This window comes from Pan paniscus, chromosome 20, assembly GCF_029289425.2.
Source record: "Pan paniscus chromosome 20, NHGRI_mPanPan1-v2.0_pri, whole genome shotgun sequence".
NCBI lineage: Eukaryota > Metazoa > Chordata > Mammalia > Primates > Hominidae > Pan > Pan paniscus.
The window spans coordinates 3,445,409-3,467,954 of record NC_073269.2 but is presented as its reverse complement, the minus strand read 5'-3'; positions in this window follow the sequence as shown (position 1 = coordinate 3,467,954).

The window sequence follows — 22,546 nt, the reverse complement described above, 5'->3', positions numbered from 1 at the left end:
AGCGGTGTAGATATTTCCATCTTTCCACAGACTGCGGTGTAGATATTTCCATCTTTACAGAGATAGCGGTGTAGATATTTCATTGTTTACACAGATAGCTCTGTAGATATTTCCTTGTTTACAAAGATAGCGTTGTAGATATTTCCATGTTTATACAGATAGCGTTGTGCATATTTTCATGTTTATACAGATAGCGGTGTAGATATTTTCATGTTTATACAGATAGCGGTGTAGATATTTCCATGTTTATAAGACAGCGGTGGAGTTATATCCATGTTTAAACAGACAGCGATGTAGATATTTCCATGTTCATAAAGATAGCGGTGTAGATATTTCCATGTTTATACAGATAGCGGTGTAGCTATTTCCATGATTTTACAGATAGCGGTGTGGGTATTTCCATGTTTATAAGAGATAGCGGTGTAGATATTTCCATGTTTATACAGCTCGCAATGTAGATACTTCCATGTTTATACTGATGGCAGTGTTGATATTTCCATGTATATAGAGATAGCGGTGGAGATATTTCCGTGTTTATAAAAATAGCGATGTAGATATTGCCATATTAATAAATATAGCGGTATAGATATTTCCATGTTTATACAGATAGCAGTGTAGATATTTCCATGTTTATGCAGATAGCGGTGTAGATATTTCCATCTTTATACAGATGGCTGTGTAGATATTTCCATGTGTATACAGATGGCAGTGTAGATATTTCCATGTTTATATAGATGGAGGTGTAGATATATCCATGTTTATACAGATGACTGTGTATATATTTCCATGTTTTTACATATGGCGGTGTAGATATTTCCATGTTTATACAGATAGCGGTGTGGCTAATTCCATGTTTATAAAAATAGCAGTGTAGATATTTCCATGTTTATAGAGATGGCTGTGTAGATATTTCCATGTTTATAGAGATGGCTGTGTAGGAATTTTCATGTTTATACAGATGGCTGTGAAGATATTTCCATGTATATACAGATAGTGGTGTAGATATTTCAATGTTTATGCAGATGACTGTGTAGGTATTTCCATGTTTACACAGATGGCGTTGTAGATATTTCCATGTTTATAGAGATAGCCATGTAGATATTTCCATATTTATGCAGATAGCGGTGTATATATTTCCATGTTTATACAGATCGTGGTGTAGATATTTCCATGTTTATACAGATACCTGTGAAGATATTTCCATGTTTATACAGACCGCAGTGTAGATATTTCCATGTTTATAGAGATAGCAGTGTAGATATTTCCATGTTTGTACAGATGGCGGTGTTGATGTTTCCATCTATACACAGATTGCCATGTAGGTATTTCCATGTGTATATAGATGGCATTGTAGATATTTCCATGTTTATACAGATGGTGGTGTAGATATTTCCATGTTTGCACAGATGACTGTAAAGGTATTTCCATGTTTATACAGATGGCGGTGTAGATATTTCCATGTTTATAGAAATAGCGGTGTAGATATTTCCATATTTATGCAGATCACGGTGTAGAAATTCCCATGTTTATACAGATAGCGGTGTACATATTTCCATGTTTATACAGATCACGGTGTAGATATTTCCATGTTTATAGAGATAGCGGTGTAGATAATTCCATGTTTATACAGATAGCGGTGAAGATATTTCCATGTTTATACAGACCGCGGTGTAGATATTTCAATGTTTGTAGAGATGGCGGTGTTGATATTTCCATCTATACACAGATGACTGTGTAGATATTTCCATGTTTATACAGATGGCGGCGCAGATATTTCTATGGATATGTACATGGCGATGTAGATATTTCCATGTATATAGAGATAGCGGTGTAGTTATTTCAATGTTTTTATAGAGAGCGGTATAGATATTCCCATGTATGTACACATGGCTGTGTAGATATTTCCATGTTAATACAGATGGTGGTGTAGATATTTCCATGTTTATACAGATAGCGGTGTAGGTATTTCCATGTTTAAACACATAGTGGTGGAGATATTTCCATGTTTTTACAGATATCGTTGGAGATATTTCTATGTTTGTACAGAAAGCGGTGGAGACATTTAAAGTTTATGCAGATGGCGGTGTAGATATTTTCAAGTATATACTCATTGCGGTGTAGATATTTCCATGTTTATACAGATAGCATTGCAGATATTAACATGGTTATACAGATAGCAGTGTGGCTATTTCCATGTTTATACAGGTATCGGTGTAGATATTTCGATATTTATAGAGATGTCTTTGTGGATATTTCCATGTTAATACAGAGGGCACTGTAGATATTTCCATGTTTAAACAGATAGTGGTGTAGATATTTCCATGTTTATACAGATGACTGTGTAGGTATTTCCATGTTTATATAGATGGCGGTGTAGATATTTCCATGTTTAAAGAGACAGCCATGTTGATATTTCCATGTTTATACCGATATCGGTGTAGACATTTCCATGATTATAGAGATAGCAGTGTAAGTATTTCCATGTTTACACAGATAGCGGTGTAGATTTTTTCATGTTTATACAGATAGCAGTGTAAATATTTCCATGTTTATAGAAGTAGCGGTGTAGATATTTCCATATTTCCACAGACTGCGGTGTAGATATTTCCATCTTTACAGAGATAGCTGTGTAGATATTTCCATTTTTACACAGATAGCTCTGTAGATATTTCCATGTTTACAAAGATAGCGTTGTAGATATTTCCATGTTTATACAGATAGCGTTGTGCATGTTTCCATGTTTATACAGATAGCGGTGTAGATATTTTCATGTTTATACAGATAGCGGTGTAGATATTTCCATGTTTATAAGACAGCGGTGGAGTTATATCCATGTTTAAACAGACAGCGATGTAGATATTTCCATGTTCATAAAGATAGCGGTGTAGATATTTCCATGTTTATACACATAGCGGTGTAGCTATTTCCATGATTTTACAGATAGCGGTGTGGGTATTTCCATGTTTATAAGAGATAGCGGTGTAGATATTTCCATGTTTATATAGCTCACAATGTAGATAATTCCATGCTTATACTGATGGCAGTGTTGATATTTCCATGTATATAGAGATTGCGGTGGAGATATTTCCGTGATTATAAAAATAGCGATGTAGATATTGCCATATTAATAAATATAGCGGTATAGATATTTCCATGTTTATACAGATAGCAGTGTAGATATTTCCATGTTTATGCAGATAGCGGTGTCGATATTTCCATCTTTATACAGCTGGCTGTGTAGATATTTCCACGTTTATACGGATGGCAGTGTAGATATTTCCATGTTTATATAGATGGAGGTGTAGTTATATCCATGTTTATACAGATGACTGTGTATATATTTCCATGTTTTTACATATGGCGGTGTAGATATTTCCATGTTTATACAGATAGCGGTGTGGCTAATTCCATGTTTATAAAAATAGCAGTGTAGATATTTCCATGTTTATAGAGATGGCTGTGTAGATATTTCCATGTTAATAGAGATGGCTGTGTAGGTATTTTCATGTTTATACAGATGGCTGTGAAGATATTTCCATGTTTATACAGATAGTGGTGTAGATATTTCCATGTTTATACAGATAGCTGTGTAGATATTTCTATGTTTATACAGATTGCTGTGTAGATATTTCCATGTTTATACAGATAGCAGTGTAGGTATTTCCATGTTTATAGAGGTAGTGGTGTAGACATTTCCATGTTTATACAGATAGCTGTGTAGATATTTCCACGTTTATGCAGATAGCGGTGTGGCTATTTCCATGTTTATACAGATAGTAGTGTAGATATTTCCATGTTTATAGAGATGCCTGTGTAGATATTTCCATGTTAATAGAGATGGCTGTGTAGATAATTCCATGTTTATACAGATGGCCGTGTAGATTTTTCCATGTTTATACAGATAGCGGTGTAGATATTTCCATGTTTATACAGAAGACTCTGTAGTTATTTCCATGTTTATACAGATGGCAGTGTAGGTATTTCCATGTTAATAGAGAGAGCCATGTAGATATTTCCATGTTTATACAGATATCGGGGTACACATTTCCATGTTTACAGAGATAACGGTGTAGATATTTCCATATTTATATGGATAGCGTTGTAGATATTTCCATGTTTATAGAGATGGCTGTGTAGATATTTCCATGTTTATACAGATGGCAGTGTAGATATTTGGATGCTTATACAGAAAGTGGTGTAGATATTTCCATGTTTATACAGATGACTCTGTAGGTGTTTCCATGTTTATACAGATTGCGGAGTAGATATTTCCATGTTTATACAGATAGCCAAGTAAATATTTCCATGTTTATACTGATAGCGGTGTAGACATTTCCATGTTTATAGAGATAGCGGTGTTGATATTACCATATTTATATAGATAGTGCTGTAGATATTTCCATGTTTATACAGATAGCGGTGAAGATATTTCCATGTTTATAGTGATCGTGGTGTAGATATTTCCATGTTTACACAGATGACTGTCTAGGTACTTCCAGGTTTATACAGATGGCGGTTTAGATATTATCATGTTTATAGAGATAGCCATGTAGATATTTCCATGTTTATACAGATATCTGTGTAAAATATTTCCATGTTTATTCAGATGGCAGTGTAGATATATCCATGTTTATTCTGATGGCGGTGCAGATATTTCCATTTTTATACCGATAGCTGTGTAGATATTTCCATGTTTACACAGATGGCGGTGTAGATAGTTCCATGTTTATGGATATGGCGGTGTAGATATTTTCATTTTTTTAGAGATAGCCGGGCAGATGGTTCTGTGATTATACTGATGGCTGTGTAGTTATTTCCATGTGTATACAAATGGCAGTGTAGATATTTCCATGTTTATAGAGATGGTTTTGTAGATAATTCTATGTAAATACAGATGACTGTGCAGATATTTGCATGTTTATGCAGATGGCGGTGTAGATATTTCCATGTTTATACAGATAGTGGTGATGGTATTTCCATGTTCATACAGATAGCGGTGTAGATATTTCTATGTTTATATAGCTCACGGTGTACATATTTCCATCTTTATACAGATGTCAGTGTAGATATTTCCATGTTTATACAGATGGCGGTGTAGATATTTCCATATTTATACAGATAGCAGTGTAAAATATTTCAATGTTTATTCAGATGACGGTGTAGATATTTCCATGTTTACACAGATGGCGGTGTAGATAGTTCCATGTTTATGGAGATGGCGGTGTAGATATTTTCATGTTTATAGAGATGGCGGTGCAGATATTTCCATGTTTATAGAGATTGCGGTGTAGATATTTCCATGTTTATACAGATTGCGATGTAGGTATTTGCATCTCTACATAGATAGCCGTGCCGATGTTTCCATGATTACATTGATGGCTGTGTAGATATTTCCATGTGTATGCTGATGGCAGTGTAGATATTTCCATGTTTATGGAGATAGTGGTGTAGATATTTCTATGTATATTCAGATGACTGTGTAGATATTTCCAAATTTATACAGACGGCGGTGTAGGTATTTCCATGTTTATAGAGAAAGCGGTGTAGATAATTCCATGTTTATACAGGTTGGGGTGGAGATATTTCCTTGTTTTTACTGATAGTGGTGGATATATTTCCATGTTTATAGAGATGGCGGTGTAGGAGTTTCCAAGTTTATACAGATAGCGGTGTAGATGTTTCCATGTTTATACAGATAGGGTTGTAGATATTTCCATCTTTATACAGATAGCAGTCTAAGTATTTCCATGTTTATAGAGATAGCGGTGTAGATATTTCCATGTTTATACAGATGGCTGTGTAGATATTTCTATGTGTATACAGATGGCAGTGTAGATATTTCCATGTTTTTACAGATGGCGGTGCAGATATTTCCATGTTCATACAGATAGCAGTGTGGCTATTTCCCTGTTTATACATATAGCGATGGAGATATTTCCATGTTTATACAGATAGTTGTGTAGTTATTTCCACATTTATTCAGATAGCGTTGTAGATATTTCCATGTTTACAGAGATAGCGGTGGAGATATTTCCGTGTTTATAGAGATTTCGATGTAGATATTTCCATGTTTATAGAGACGGCTGTGTTGATATTTCCATCTTTATACAGATGGCAGTGGAGATATTTCCATGTTTATAGAGAAAGCGGTGGAGATATTTCCATGTTCATACAGATAACGTTGTAGATATTTCCATGTTTATACTGATAGCAGTGTAGATATTTCCATGTTTATACAGATAGCGGTTTACATATCTCCATGTTTATACAGATTGCGGTGGAAATACTTCCATGGTTATACAGATAGCAGTGGAGACATGTCCATTTTTATAGACATGGCCGTGTACATATTTCCAAGTTTATACAGATAGCGGTGTAGATATTTCCATGTTTATACAGATAGTGGTGTAGTTATTTCCATGTTTATACAGATAGCAGTGTAGGCATTTTCGTGTTTATAGAGATAGCGGTGTAGATATTTCCATTTTATAAAAATGGCTGTGTAGATATTTCCATGTGTTTAGAGATGGCAGTGTAGATATTTCCATGTTTATACAGATGGAGGTGTAGATATTTCCATGTATATACAGATGACTGTGTAAATATTTCCATGATTTTACAGATGGCGGTGTAGTTATTTCCATGTTTATACAGATAGCGGTGTGGCTATTTCCATGTTTATAAAGATAGCGATGTAGACATTTCCATGTTTATAAAGATGGCTGTGTAGATATTTCCATGTTTATACGGATGGCAGTGTAGATATTTACATATTTATACAGATTGTGGTGTAGATATTTCCATGTTTCTACAGATGACTGTGTAGGTATTTCCATGTTTATATAGATGGCGGTGTAGACATTTCCATGTTTATAGACATAGGCATGTAGATATTTCCATGTTTATACAGACAGCGTTGTAGACATTTCCATGTTTATAGAGTTAGCGCTGTAGATAGTTCTATATTTATACAGATAGCGGTGTCGATATTTAAATGTTTATACAGATAGTGGTGTAGATATTTCAATGTTTATACAGATAGCGGTGTAGATATATCCATGTTTATACAGATCGTCGTGTAGATATTTCCATGCTTATACAGATAGCGGTGTAGACATTTCCATATTTACAGAGATAGAGGTGTAGATATTGCCATATTTGCACAGATTGCGGTGTAGATATTTCCATCTTCACACAGATAGCGGTGTACATATTTCCATGTTTACAAAGATAGCTATGTAGATATTTCCATGTTCATACAGATATTGGTGTAGATATTTCCATGTTTATACAGATGACTGTATAGGTATTTCCATGATTATAGAGATGTTGATGTAGATATTTCATGTTTACAGAGATTGCCATGTAGATATTTCCATGTTTATACAGACAGTGGTGTAGATATTTCCATATTTATACAGATGACTGTATAGGTATTTCCATGATTATAGAGATGTTGATGTAGATATTCCATGTTTACAGAGATTGCCATGTAGATATTTCCATGTTTATACAGATAGTGGTGTAGATATTTCCATGATTACACAGATAGCGATGTAGATATTTCCATGTTTATACAGATAGCGGTCGAGATATTTCCCTGTTTATACAGATAGCGGTGGAGATATTTCTATGTTTCTAAAGATGGAGGTGTAGATATTTCCATGTTTATACAGATGACTGTGTAGATATTTCCATGTTTTTACAGATGGCTGTGTAGATATTTCCATGTTTATATCGATAGCGGTGTGGCTACTTACAAGTTTATAGAGATAGTGTCGTAGATATTTCCGTGTTTATAGAGATGGCTGTGTAGATATTTCCATGTTTATACAGAGAGTGTTGTGGATATTCCCATGTTTACACAGATAGAGGTATAGATATTTCCATACTTGCACAGATTGCGGTGTAGATATTTCCATCTTCACACAGATAACGGTGTACATATTTCCACGTTTATACAGACAGCTGTGTAGATATTTCCATGTTTACACTGATAGTCTTGCGGATATTTCCATGATTATACAAATTACGTTGTACGTATTTCCATGTTTATGAAGATAGCCGTGTAGATATTTCCATGTTAATACAGATAGCGTTTGAGATATTTCCATGTTTATACAGATAGCGGTGTGGATATTTCCAAGTTTATACAAATGGCAGTGTAATTATTTCCATGTTTATACAGATGGAGGTGTAGATATTTCCATGTTTAAACAGATGACTGTTTAAATATTCCCATGTTTTACAGATGGCAGTGTAGATATTTCCATGTTTATACACATGGAGGTGTGGATATTTACATGTTTATACAGATTATTGTGTAGATATTTACATGTTTTTACAGATGGCAGAGTAGATATTTCCAAGTGTATACAGATAGCAGTGAGCTGTTTCCAAGTTTATGCAGATATCGATGTACATACTTCCATGTTTACAGAGATGTCTGTGTAAATATTTCCATGTTTATACAGATGGCAGTGTAGATATTTCCATGTTTATACAGATAGTGGTGTAGATACTTCCATGTTTATACAGATGTCTGTGTAGGTATTTCAATGTTTATACAGATCGCAGTGTACATATTTCCATGTTTACACAGACAGCCCTGTAGATATTTCCATGTTTATGCAGATAGCGGTGTTGACATTTCCATGTTTATAGAGATTGCTTTGTAGGTATTTCCATATTTACACAGATAGCGGTGTAGATATTTCCATGTTTATAAAGATAGCGGTGTAGATATTTCCATGTTGATAGAGATAGCGGTGTAGTTATTTCCATGTTTATACAGTTGACTGTGTATATATTTCCATGTTTATACAGATGGCGGTGTAGATATTTCCAAGTTTATGCAGATGACTGTGTAGGTATTTCCATGTTTATACAGATGGCGGTGTAGATATTTCCATGTTTATAGAGATAGCCATGTAGATATTTCCATGTTTATGTAGATAGTGGTGTAGACATTTCCATGTTTATATAGATAGCGGTGTACATATTTCCATATTTATACAGATAGCGGTGTAGATATTTCCATGTTTATACAGATAGCGGAGTAGATATTTCCATGTTTATACAGATAGAGGTGTAGATATATCCACCTTTATACAGATGGTGGTGTTGATATTTCCATTTTTATGTAGATAGCAGTGTAGATATTTCCATGTTTATACAGATAGTGGTGTAGATATTTCCATGTTTACAGAGATAGAGGTGTAGATATTAGATATTTGCACAGATTGCGGTGTACATATTTCCATTTTTACACAGATAACGGTGTATATGTTTGCATGTTTACCCAGTCACCTGTGTAGATATTTCCATGTTTACACAGATAGTGTTGTAGATATTTCCATGTTTATACAGATAGCGGTGTAGATATTTCCATGTTTATACAGATAGCGGTGTAGATATTTCCATGTTTATACAGATAGCGGTGTAGGTATTTCCGTGTTTATAGAGATAGCGGTGTAGATATTTCCATTTCATAAAAATGGCTGTGTAGATGTTTGCATGTTTATACAGATGGAGGTGTAGACATTTCCATGTATATACAGACGACTGTGTAGATATTTCCATGTTTTTACAGATGGCGGTGTAGTTATTTCCATGTTTATACATATAGCGGTGTGTCTATTTCCATGTTTATAAACATAGCGATGTAGACATTTCCATGTTTATAGAGATGGCTGTGTAGATATTTCCATGTTTATACGGATGGCAGTGTAGATATTTACATATTTATACAGATTGTGGTGTAGATATTTCCATGTTTCCACAGATGACTGTGTAGTTATTTCCATGTTTATACAGATGGCGGTGTAGACATTTCCATGTTTATAGAGATAGGCATGTAGATATTCCCATGTTTATACAGACAGCGGTGTAGACATTTCCATGTTTATAGAGATTGCGGCGTAGATATTTCTATATTTATACAGATAGCTGTGTAGATATTTCCATGTTTATACAGATAGCAGTGTAGATATTTCCATGTTTAAACAGATAGCGGTGTAGATATATCCATGTTTATACAGATCGTCATGTAGGTATTTCCATGCTTATAGAGATAGCGGTGTAGTTATTTCCATATTTACAGAGATAGAGGTGTAGATATTTCCATATTTGCACAGATTGCGGTGTAGATATTTCCATCTTCACACAGATAGCGGTGTACATATTTCCATGTTTACACAGACAGCTATGTAGATATTTCCATGTTCATACAGATATTGGTGTAGATATTTCCATGTTTATACAGATGACTGTATAGGTATTTCCATGATTACAGAGATGTTGATGTAGATATTTCATGTTTACAGAGATTGCCATGTAGATATTTCCATGTTTATACAGACAGTGGTGTAGATATTTCCATATTTATACAGATGACTGTATAGGTATTTCTATGATTATAGAGATGTTGATGTAGATATTTCATGTTAACAGAGATTGCCATGTAGATATTTCCATGTTTATGTAGATAGTGGTGTAGACATTTCCATGTTTATATAGATAGCGGTGTACATATTTCCATATTTATACAGATAGCGCTGTAGATATTGCCATGTTTATACAGATAGCGGAGAAGGTATTTCCATGTTTATACAGATATAGGTGTAGATATATCCATCTTTATACAGATGGTGGTGTTGGTATTTCCATTTTTATGTAGATAGCAGTGTAGATATTTCCATGTTTATACAGATAGTGGTGTAGATATTTCCATGTTTACAGAGATAGAGGTGTAGGTATTAGATATTTGCACAGATTGCGGTGTAGATATTTCCATTTTTGCACAGATAACGGTGTATATATTTGCATGTTTACAAAGTCAGCTGTGTAGGTATTTCCATGTTTACACAGATAGTGTTGTAGATATTTCCATATTCATACAGATAGCGGTGTAGATATTTCCATGTTTATACAGATAGCGGTGTAGATATTTCCATGTTTATACAGATAGCGGTGTAGGTATTTCCGTGTTTATAGAGATAGCGGTGTAGATATTTCCATTTCACAAAAATGGCTGTGTAGATATATCCATGTTTATACAGATGGAGGTGTAGACATTTCTAAGTATATACAGACGACTGTGCAGATATTTCCATGTTTTTACAGATGGCGGTGTAGTTATTTCCATGTTTATACAGATAGCTGTGTGGCTATTTCCATGTTTATAAAGATAGCGATGTAGACATTTCCATGTTTATAGAGATGGCTGTGTAGATATTTCCATGTTTATATGGATGGCAGTGTAGATATTTCCAAATTTATACAGATTGTGGTGTAGATATTTCCATGTTTCTACAGATGACTGTGTAGGTATTTCCATGTTTATACAGATGGCGCTGTAGACATTTCCATGTTTATAGAGATAGGCATATAGATATTTCCATGTTTATACAGACAGCGGTGTAGACATTTCCATGTTTATAGAGATAGCGGTGTAGATATTTCCATGTTTATACAGATGACTGTATAGGTATTTCCATGATTATAGAGATGTTGATGTAGATATTTCATGTTTACAGAGATTGCCATGTAGATATTTCCATGTTTATACAGATAGTGGTGTAGATATTTCCATATTTATACAGATGACTGTATAGGTATTTCCATGATTATAGAGATGTTGATGTAGATATTTCATGTTTACAGAGATTTCCATGTAGATATTTCCAGGTTTATACAGATAGTGGTGTAGATATTTCCATGTTTACACAGATAGCGATATAGATATTTCCATGTTTATACAGAGAGCGGTGGAGATATTTCCCTGTTTATACAGATAGCGGTGGAGATATTTCCAAGTTTATAAAGATGGAGGTGTAGATATTTCCATGTTTATACAGATGACTGGGTAGATATTTCCATGTTTTACAGATGGCTGTGTAGATATTTCCATGTTTATACAGATAGCGGTTTGGCTACTTCCAAGTTTATACAGATAGTATCGTAGATATTTCCATGTTTATAGAGATGGCTGTGTAGATATTTCTATGTTTATACAGATGGCAGTGTAGATATTTCCATGTTTATACAGATAGTGGTGTGGATATTTCCATGTTTACAGAGATAGAGGTGTAGATATTTCCATATTTGCACAGATTGCGGTGTAGATATTTCCATCTTCACACAGATAACGGTGTACATATTCCCATGTTTATACAGACAGCTGTGTAGATATTTCCATGTTTAAACTCATAGTGTTGTGGATATTTCCATGATTATACAGATTACGTTGTAGATATTTCCATGTTTATTAAGATAGCCGTGTAGATATTTCCATGTTAATTCAGATAGCGGTTGAGATATTTCAATGTTTATACAGATAGCGGTGTGGCTATTTCCATTTTTATACAAATGGCAGTGTAGATATTTCCATGTTTATACAGATGGAGGTGTAGATATTTCCACGTTTATGCAGATGACTGTGTAGATATTTCCATGTTTAACAGATGGCAGTGTAGATATTTCCATGTTCATACACATAGTGGTGTAGATATTTCCATGTTTATACAGATGACTGCATAGATATTTCCATGTATTTAGAGATGTTGATGTAGATATTTCATGTTTACAGGGATTGCCATGTAGATATTTCCATGTTTATACCGATAGCGGGGTAGACATTTCCATGTTTATAGAGAGAGCGGTGAAGGTATTTCCATGTTTATACAGAGAGCTGTGTGGCTATATCCATGTTTATACAATTAGCGATGTAGGTATTTCCATGTTTATAGAGATGGCTGTGTAGATATTTCCATGTTTATACAGATTGCATTGTAGATATTTCCATGTTTATACAGATAGTGGTATAGATATTTCCATGGTTATACAGATGACTGTGTAGGTATTTCCACGTTTATACAGATCACGGTGTAGATATTTCCATGTTTATACAGATATCCATGTAGATATTTCCAAGTTTATACAGATAGCGGTGTAGACATTCCCATGTTTATAGAGATGGCGGTGTAGGTATTTCCACATTTATACAGATAGCCGTGTAGATATTTCCATGTTTAAAGAGATAGCGGTGTAGATATTTCCATGTTTATAGAGATAGCGGTGTAGTTATTTCCATGTTCACACAGATCACTGTGTATATATGTCCATGTTTAAAGAGAAGGCGGTGTAGATATTTCCCTGTTTATAGAGATAACGGTGTAGATATTTCCATGTTTATACCGATAGCTGTGTAGATTTGTCCATGTGTATACAGATGACGGTGTAGATATTTCCATATTTTTACAGATGGCAGTGTAGACATTTCCATGTTTATACAGATGGCAGTGTAGATATTTCCATGATTATACAGATAGTGGTGTAGACATTTCCATGTTTATACAGATGACTGTGTAGGTATTTCCATGTTTATACAGATGGTGGTGTAGATATTTCATGTTTATAGAGTTAGCAATGTATATATTTCCATGTTTTTACAGATAGCTGTGTAGATATTTCCATGTTTATACAGATAGAGGTGTAGATATTTCCATGTTTGTACAGATGACTCTGTAGGTATTTCCATGTTTATACAGATAGAGGTGTAGATATTTCCATGTTTATACAGATGACTGTGTAGGTATTTCCATGTTTATTCAGATGGCAGTGTAGGTATTCCCATGTTTATAGAGATAGCCATGTAGATATTTCCATGTTTATGCAGATAGCGTTGTAGATATTTCCATGTTTATATAGATAGCGGTGTAGATATTTATATACTTATACAGATAGCGGTGTAGATATTTCCATGTTTATACTGATAGCGGTGTAGATATATCCATCTTTATACAGATGGTGGTGTAGATATTTCCATGTTTATGTAGATAGCGGTGTAGATATTTCCATGTTTATACAGATAGCGGTGTAGATATTTCCATGTTTACAGTGATAGAGGTGTAGATTTTAGATATTTGCACAGATTGCGCTGTAGATATTTCCTTTTTCACACAGATAACGGTGTACATATTTGCATGTTTACACCGACAGCTGTGTAGATATTAGCATGTTTACACAGATTGTGTTGTAGATATTTCCATGTTTATACAGATTGCAGTGTAGATATTTCCATGTTTATAAAGATAGCGTTGTAGGTATTTCCATGTTTATACAGATACCGGTGGAGATATTACCATTTTTATACAGATAGCGGTGGAGATATTTCCATGTTTATACAGATAGCGGTGGAGTTATTTCCATCTTTATACAGATGGCGGTGTAGATACTTCCAAGTTTATGCAGATAGCGGTGAACATTTTTCCATGTTAATAGAGATAGGGGTGTAGATATTTCCATGTATATACAGATAGCGGTGTGGATATTTCCATGTTTATTCAGATGGTGATGTAGATATTTCCATCTTTATACAGATAGCGGTGTGGATATTTCCGTGTTTATACAGATGGCAGTGTAGATATTTCCATGTTTATACAGATAGTGGTGTAGATATTTCCATGTTTATAAAGATAGCGGTGTAGATATTTTCATGTTTATAGACATAGTGGTGTAGATATTTTCATTTTTATAGATAAAGCGGTGGAAATATTTCCATGTTCATACAGATAACGATGTATATATTTCCATGTTTATACACATAGCGGTGTAGATATTTCCATGTTTATACAGATAGCGTTGTAGACATTTCCATGTTTATACAGATAGCGGTGTAGATATTTCCATGTTTATACAGATAGCTTTGTAGATATTTCCATGTTTATGCAGATAGCGGTGTACATATTTAAATGTTTATAAAGATAGCGTTGTAGATATTTCCATGATTATAGAGATAGCGGTGGAGATATTTCCATGTTTATAGAGATTGTGATGTAGATTCTTCCACGTTTATAGAGATGGCTGTGAAGATATTTCCATGTGTATACAGATGGCAGTGAAGACATTTCCAAGTTTATACAGATAGTTGTGTAGATATTTCCATGTTTATAGAGATAGCGGTGTAGATATTTCCATATTTCTACAGATAGCCGTGTAGATATTTCCATGTTTATTCATGGCGGTGTAGATATTTCCATATTTATAGAGATAGCCATGTAGATATTTCCATGTTTATCTAGATCTTGGTGTAGACATTGCCACATTTATAGAGATAGCTGTGTAGATATTTCCATATTTATACAGATAGCGTTGTAGAAAATTCCATGTTTATCCAGATAGCGTTTTACTTATTTCTGTGTTTATACAGATAGCGGTGTTGATATATCCAAGTTTATACAGATCATGGTGTAGATATTTCCATCTTTATATAGATAGCGGTGTAGATATTTCCATGTTAATACTGATAGCGGTGTAGATATTTCCATGTTTACAGAGATAGAGGTGTAGATATTTTCGCATTTGCACAGATTGCGGTGTAGATATTTCCATCTTCCCACAGATAATGGTGTACATATTTCCATGTTTACACAGACAGCTGTGTAGATATATCCATGTTAACACACATAGTGTTGTAGATATTTCCATGTTTATACAGATTGCGGTGTTGATTTTCCCTGTTTATGAAGATAGCGGTGTAGATATTTCCATGTTTATAGCGATAGCGATGGAGATATTTCCATGTTTATACCAACAGCGCTGTAGATATTTCCATGTTTATACAGATAGCGGTGTAGATATTTCCAAGTAGATACAGATAGCGGTGTACGTATTTCCATGTTTATAGAGAGAGCGGTGTAGATACTTCCATGTTTATACAGATAGCAGTGGAGATATTTCCATCTTTATACAGATGGCGGTGGAAATATTTCCATGTTTATACAGATGGCGGTGTTGTTATTTCCTTGTTTATACAGATTGCGGTGTAAATATTTCCAAGTTTATACAGATAGCGGTGTAGGTACTTCCATGTTTATTTGGATAGCCGTGTTGATATTTCCATGTTAATACAGATAGTGGCGTAGGTATTTCCATGTTTATAGAGATAGCAGTGTAGACATTTCCATGTTTATAGAGACAGCTGTGAAGATATATCCATATTTATACAGATAGCGGTGTAGATATTTCCAAGTTTATACAGATAGAGGTGTTGATATTTCCATGTTTATACAGATAGCGGTGTAGATATTTACTTGTTTATACAGATGGCGGTGTAGGTATTTCCATGTTTATAGAGATAGCGGTGTAGATATTTCCATGCTTATAGAGATGGCAGTGAAGATATTTCCATGTTTATACAGATATCTCTGTAGATATTTCCATGTTTATAGAGATAGCGATGTAGATATTTCCATATTTATACAGATAGCCTTGGAGATATTTCCATGTTTATTCAGATGGCGGTGTAGATATTTCCATGTTTATACAGATAGCGGTGTGGCTATTTCCATGTTTGTACAGATAGCAGTGTATATATTTTCATGTTTCTACAGATAGCGATGTAGATATTTCCACGTATGTACAGATAGCAGAGTAGTTCTTTCCATGTTTTTACAGATAGCAATGTATATATTTCCATGTTTATAGAGATAGGGGCGTAGATATTTCCATGTTTATACAGACAGCGGTGGAGGTATTTCCATGTTTATGCAGATAACGGTGAAGATATTTCTGTATTTATACAGATGGCGGTGTAGATATTTCCAAGTTCATACAGATGGCAGTGTAGATATTTCCATGTTTATATAGATAGCGGTGTAGATATTTCCAAGTTTATACAGATAGCGGTGTAGCAATTTCCATGTTTATAGAGATAGTGGTGTAGATATTTCCATGTTTATACAGATGGCTGTGTGGATATTTCCATGTGTATACAGATGGCAGTGTAGGTATATCCATGTTTATACAGATGTAGGTGTATATATTTCCATGTGTATACAGATGGCAGTGTTGATATTTCCATGTTTATACAAATGGAGGTTTAGATATTTCCATGTTTATACAGATGACTGAGTATATATTTCCATGTTTTTACACATGGTGGTACAGACATTTCCATATTTATACAGATAGCAGTGGAGATATTTCCATGTTTATACAGATAGCGGTGTAGGTATTTCAATGTTTATAGAGATAGCGGTGAATATATATCCATGTTTATACAGATGGGTATGTAGATATTTCCATGTGTATACAGATGGCAGTGTAGCTACTTCCATGTTTATACAGATGGAGGTGTAGATATTTCCATGTTTATACAGATGCCTGTGTAGATATTTCCATGTTTTTACAGATGGCGGTGTAGGGATTTCCATGTGTATACAGATAGCGGTGGAGGTATTTCCATGGTTATACAGATAGCGGTGGAGATATTTCCATGTTTACACAGATGGCGGTGTAGATATTTCCAAGTTCATACAGATGGCAGTGTTGGTATTTCCATGCTTATACAGATAGCGGTGAAGGTATTTCTATATTTATTCAGATAGCGGTGTTGTTATTTCCATGTTTACAGAGATAGCGGTGTAGATATTTCCATGTTTATACAGATGGCTGTGTAGATATTTCCATGTTTATACAGACAACTGTGTATGTATTTCCAAGTTTATAGAGATGGCGGTGTAGATATTTCCATATTTATAGACATAGCCATGTAGATATTTCCATGTTTATACAGATGGTGGTGTAGATATTTCATGTTTATAGAGTTAGCAATGTATATATTTCCATGTTTTTACAGATAGCTGTGTAGATATTTCCATGTTTATACAGATAGAGGTGTAGATATTTCCATGTTTTTACAGATGACTGTGTAGGTATTTCCATGTTTATACAGATAGAGGTGTAGATATTTCCATGTTTATACAGATGACTGTGTAGGTATTTCCATGTTTATTCAGATGGCAGTGTAGGTATTCCCATGTTTATTGAGATAGCCATGTAGATATTTCCATGTTTATGCAGATAGCGTTGTAGATATTTCCATGTTTATATAGATAGCGGTGTAGATATTTCCATATTTATACAGATAGCGGTGTAGATATTTCCATGTTTATACTGATAGCGGTGTAGATATATCCATCTTTATACAGATGGTGGTGTAGATATTTCCATGTTTATGTAGATAGCGGTGTAGATATTTCCATGTTTATACAGATAGCGGTGTAGATATTTCCATGTTTACAGTGATAGAGGTGTAGATTTTAGATATTTGCACAGATTGCGCTGTAGATATTTCCTTTTTCACACAGATAACGGTGTACATATTTGCATGTTTACACCGACAGCTGTGTAGATATTAGCATGTTTACACAGATTGTGTTGTAGATATTTCCATGTTTATACAGATTGCAGTGTAGATATTTCCATGTTTATAAAGATAGCGTTGTAGGTATTTCCATGTTTATACAGATACCGGTGGAGATATTACCATTTTTATACAGATAGCGGTGGAGATATTTCCATGTTTATACAGATAGCGGTGGAGTTATTTCCATGTTTATACAGATAACGGTGGAGTTATTTCCATGTTGACACAGATGGAGGTGTAGATATTTCAATGTTTATACAGATGTCTGTGTAGATATTTCCGTGTTTTTACAGATGGCGGTGTAGATATTTCCATGTTTATACAGATGGCAGTGTAGATATTTCCATGTTTATACAGATAGTGGTGTAGATATTTCCATGTTTATACAGATGACTGTGTAGTTATTTCCATGTTTATACAGATGGTGGTGTAGATATTTCATGTTTATAGAGTTAGCGTGGTATATATTTCCATGTTTATACAGATAGCTGTGTAGATATTTCCATGTTTATACAGATAGATGTGTAGGTATTTCCATGTTTATACAGATGACTGTGTAGTTATTTCCATGTTTATACAGATGGTGGTGTAGATATTTCATGTTTATAGAGTTAGCGTTGTATATATTTCCATGTTTATACAGATAGCTGTGTAGATATTTCCATGTTTATACAGATAGATGTGTAGGTATTTCCATGTTTATACAGATGACTGTGTAGTTATTTCCATATTTATACAGATAGAGGTGTAGTTATTACCATGTTTATACAGATGACTGTGTAGGTATTTCCATGTTTATACACATGGCGGTGTAGGTATTTCCATGTTTATACAGATGACTGTGTAGGTATTTCCAGGTTTATGCAGATGGCGGTGTAGGTATTTGCATGTTTATAGGGATAGCCATGTAGATATTTCCATGTTTATACAGATAGCGGTGTAGATATTTCCATGTTTACAGTGATAGAGGTGTAGATTTTAGATATTTGCACAGATTGCGCTGTACATATTTCCTTTTTCACACAGATAACAGTGTACATATGTGCATGTTTACACAGACAGCTGTGTAGGTATTAGCATGTTTACACAGATAGTGTTGTAGATATTTCCATGTTTATACACATGGCGGTGTAGATATTTCCATGTATATAAAGATAGCGTTGTAGGTATTTCCATGTTTATACAGATACCGGTGGAGATATTTCCATGTTTACAGATAGCGCTGTAGATATTTACATGTTTATGCAGATAGCGTTGTAGATATTTCCATGTTTATACAGATAGCAGTGTAGATATTTCCATGTTTATACAGATAACGGAGTGGATATTTCCATTTCTATACAGATAGCGGTGGAGATATTTCCATGTTTATACAGATAGCGGTGGAGATATTGCCATGTTTATACAGATGGCGGTGTAGATATTTCCAAGTTTATGCAGATAGCGGTGAACATTTTTCCAAGTTTATAGGGATAGGTGTGTAGATATTTCCATGTATATACAGATTGCGTTGTAGATATTTCCATGTTTATGAAGATAGCGGTGTCGATATTTCCATGTTAATACAGATAGCGGTTGAGATATTTCCATGTTTATACAGATAGTGGTGTGGCTATTTCCATGTTTATTCAGATGGCAGTGTAGATATTTCCATGTTGATACAGATGGAGGTGTAGATATTTCCATGTTTATTCAGGTGACTGTGTAGATATTTCCAGGTTTTACAGATGGCAGTGCAGATTTTTCCATGTTCATACAGATAGTGGTGTAGATATTTCCATGTTTATACAGATGACTGTATAGGTATTTCCATGTTTTTAGAGATGTTGATGTAGATATTTCATGTTTACAGAGATTGCCATGTAGATATTTCCATGTTAATACAGATAGCGGGGTAGACATTTCTATGTTTATAGAGATAGCGGTGAAGATATTTCCATGTTTATACAGAGAGCTGTGTGGCTATATCCATGTTTATACAATTAGCGATGTAGGTATTTCCATGTTTATAGAGATGGCGGTGTAGATATTTCCATTATTTTACTGATTGAATTGTTCATATTTCCATTTTTATACAGATAGTGGTATAGATATTTCCATGGTTATGTAGATGACTCTGTAGGTATTTCCACGTATATACAGATCGCGGTGTAGATATTTCCATGTTTATACAGATGGCCATGTAGATATTACCATCTTTATACAGATAGCGGTGTAGACATTTCCATGTTAATAGAGATGGCGGTGTAGGTATTTCCATATTTATACAGATATCGGTGTAGGTATTCCCATGTTTATAGAGATAGCGGTGTAGATAATTCCATGTATATAGAGATATTGGTGTAGATATTTCCAAGGTTATACAGATAGCGGTGTAGTTATTTGCATATTTATACCGAGAGTGGTGTTGGTATTTCCATTTTTATACAGATGGCAGTGTAGATATTTCCATGTTTATACAGATAGCTTTGTAGATATTTCCATGTTTACACAGATGGTGGCGTAGATAGTTCCATGTTAATGGAGATAGCGGTGTAGATATTTCCATGTTTATAGAGATATTGGTGTAGATATTTCCATGTTTATAGAGATATTTGTGTAGATATTTCCATGTTTATAGAGACAGCGGTGTAGATATTTCCATATTTATAAAGACAGCGGTGTTGATATTTCCTTGCTTATAGAGACAGTGGTGTAGATATTTCCATGTTTATACAGATAACGGTGTGGCTATTTTCATGTTTATACAGATGGCAGTGTAGATATTTCCATGTTTATACATATTTAGGTGTAGATATTTCCATGTTTATACAGATGTCTGTGTAGATATTTCCATGTTTTACAGATGGCAGTGTAGATATTTCCATGTTTATACAGATAGTGGTGGATATATTTCCATGTTTATAGAGATGTCGGTGTAGATATTTCCAAGTTTATTCAAAGAGCAGTGTAGATATTTCCACGTTTATACAGATAGGTTTGTAGTTATTTCCATGTTTATACAGATAGCGGTGTAGGTATTTCCAAGTTTATAGAGATAGCGGTGTAGATATTTCCATGTTTATACAGGTGGTTGTGTAGATATTTCCATGTGTATACAGATGGCAGTGTAGATATTTCCATGTTTATACAGACGGAGGTGTAGATATTTCCATGTTTATACAGATGACTGTGTAGATATTTCCATGTTTTTACAGATGGCATTGTAGATATTTCCATGTTTATAGAGATAGCAGTGTGGCTAATTCCATGTTTATAGAGATAGCGATGTAGATAATTCCATGTTTATAAAGATGGCTGTGTAGATACTTCCATGTTTATAGAGATAGCCATGTTGATATTTCCATGTTTATAAAGATAGTGTTGTAGGCATTTCCAGGTTTATAGAGATAGTTGTGTAGATATTTCCATATTTATTAAGATAGCGGTGTAGATATTTCCATGTTTATAGAGATAGCGGTGTAGATATTTCCATGTTTACAGAGATAGCGGTGTAGATATTTCTATATTTATACAGATAGCCATGTAGAAATTTCGATGTTTATTCAGATGGCGGTGTAGATATTTCCATGTTTATACAGATATCAGTGTGGTTATATCCATGTTTATACATATGGCAGTGTAGAAATTTCCATGTTTTTACAGATAGCGATGTAGATATTTCCATATTTATACAGCTAGCGGTGTAGATATTTCCATGGTTATACAGATAGCAGTGTAGATATTTCCATGTTTATTCAGATAGCGGTGTAGATATTTCCATGTTTATACAGATAGCGGTGGAGATATTTCCCTGTTTCTACAGATAGCAGTGGAGATATTTCCATGTTTATACAGATGGAGGTGTAGATACTTCCATGTTTATGCAGATGACTGTGTAGATATTTCCATGTTTTTACAGATAGCGATGTAGATATTTCCGTGTTTATAGAGATGGCTGTGTAGTTATTTCTATGTTTATACAGATGGCAGTGCAGATATTTCCATGTTTATACAGATAGTGGTATAGATATTTCCATGTTTATAGACATAGAGGTGTAGATATTTTGAAATTTGCACAGATTGCGGAGTAGATAATTCCATCTTCACACAAATAACGGTGTACATATTTCCATGTTTATGCAGAGAGCTGTGTAGATATTTCCATGTTTCTACAGACGGAGGTGTAGATATTTCAATGTTTATACAGATGACGGTGTTGATATTTCCATGTTTCTGCAGATGGCGGTGTAGATATTTCCATGTTTATACAGATAGCAGTGTGGCTATTTCCATGTTTATACAGATAGCGATGTAGATATTTCCACGTTTATACAGATGGTTTCGTAGATATTT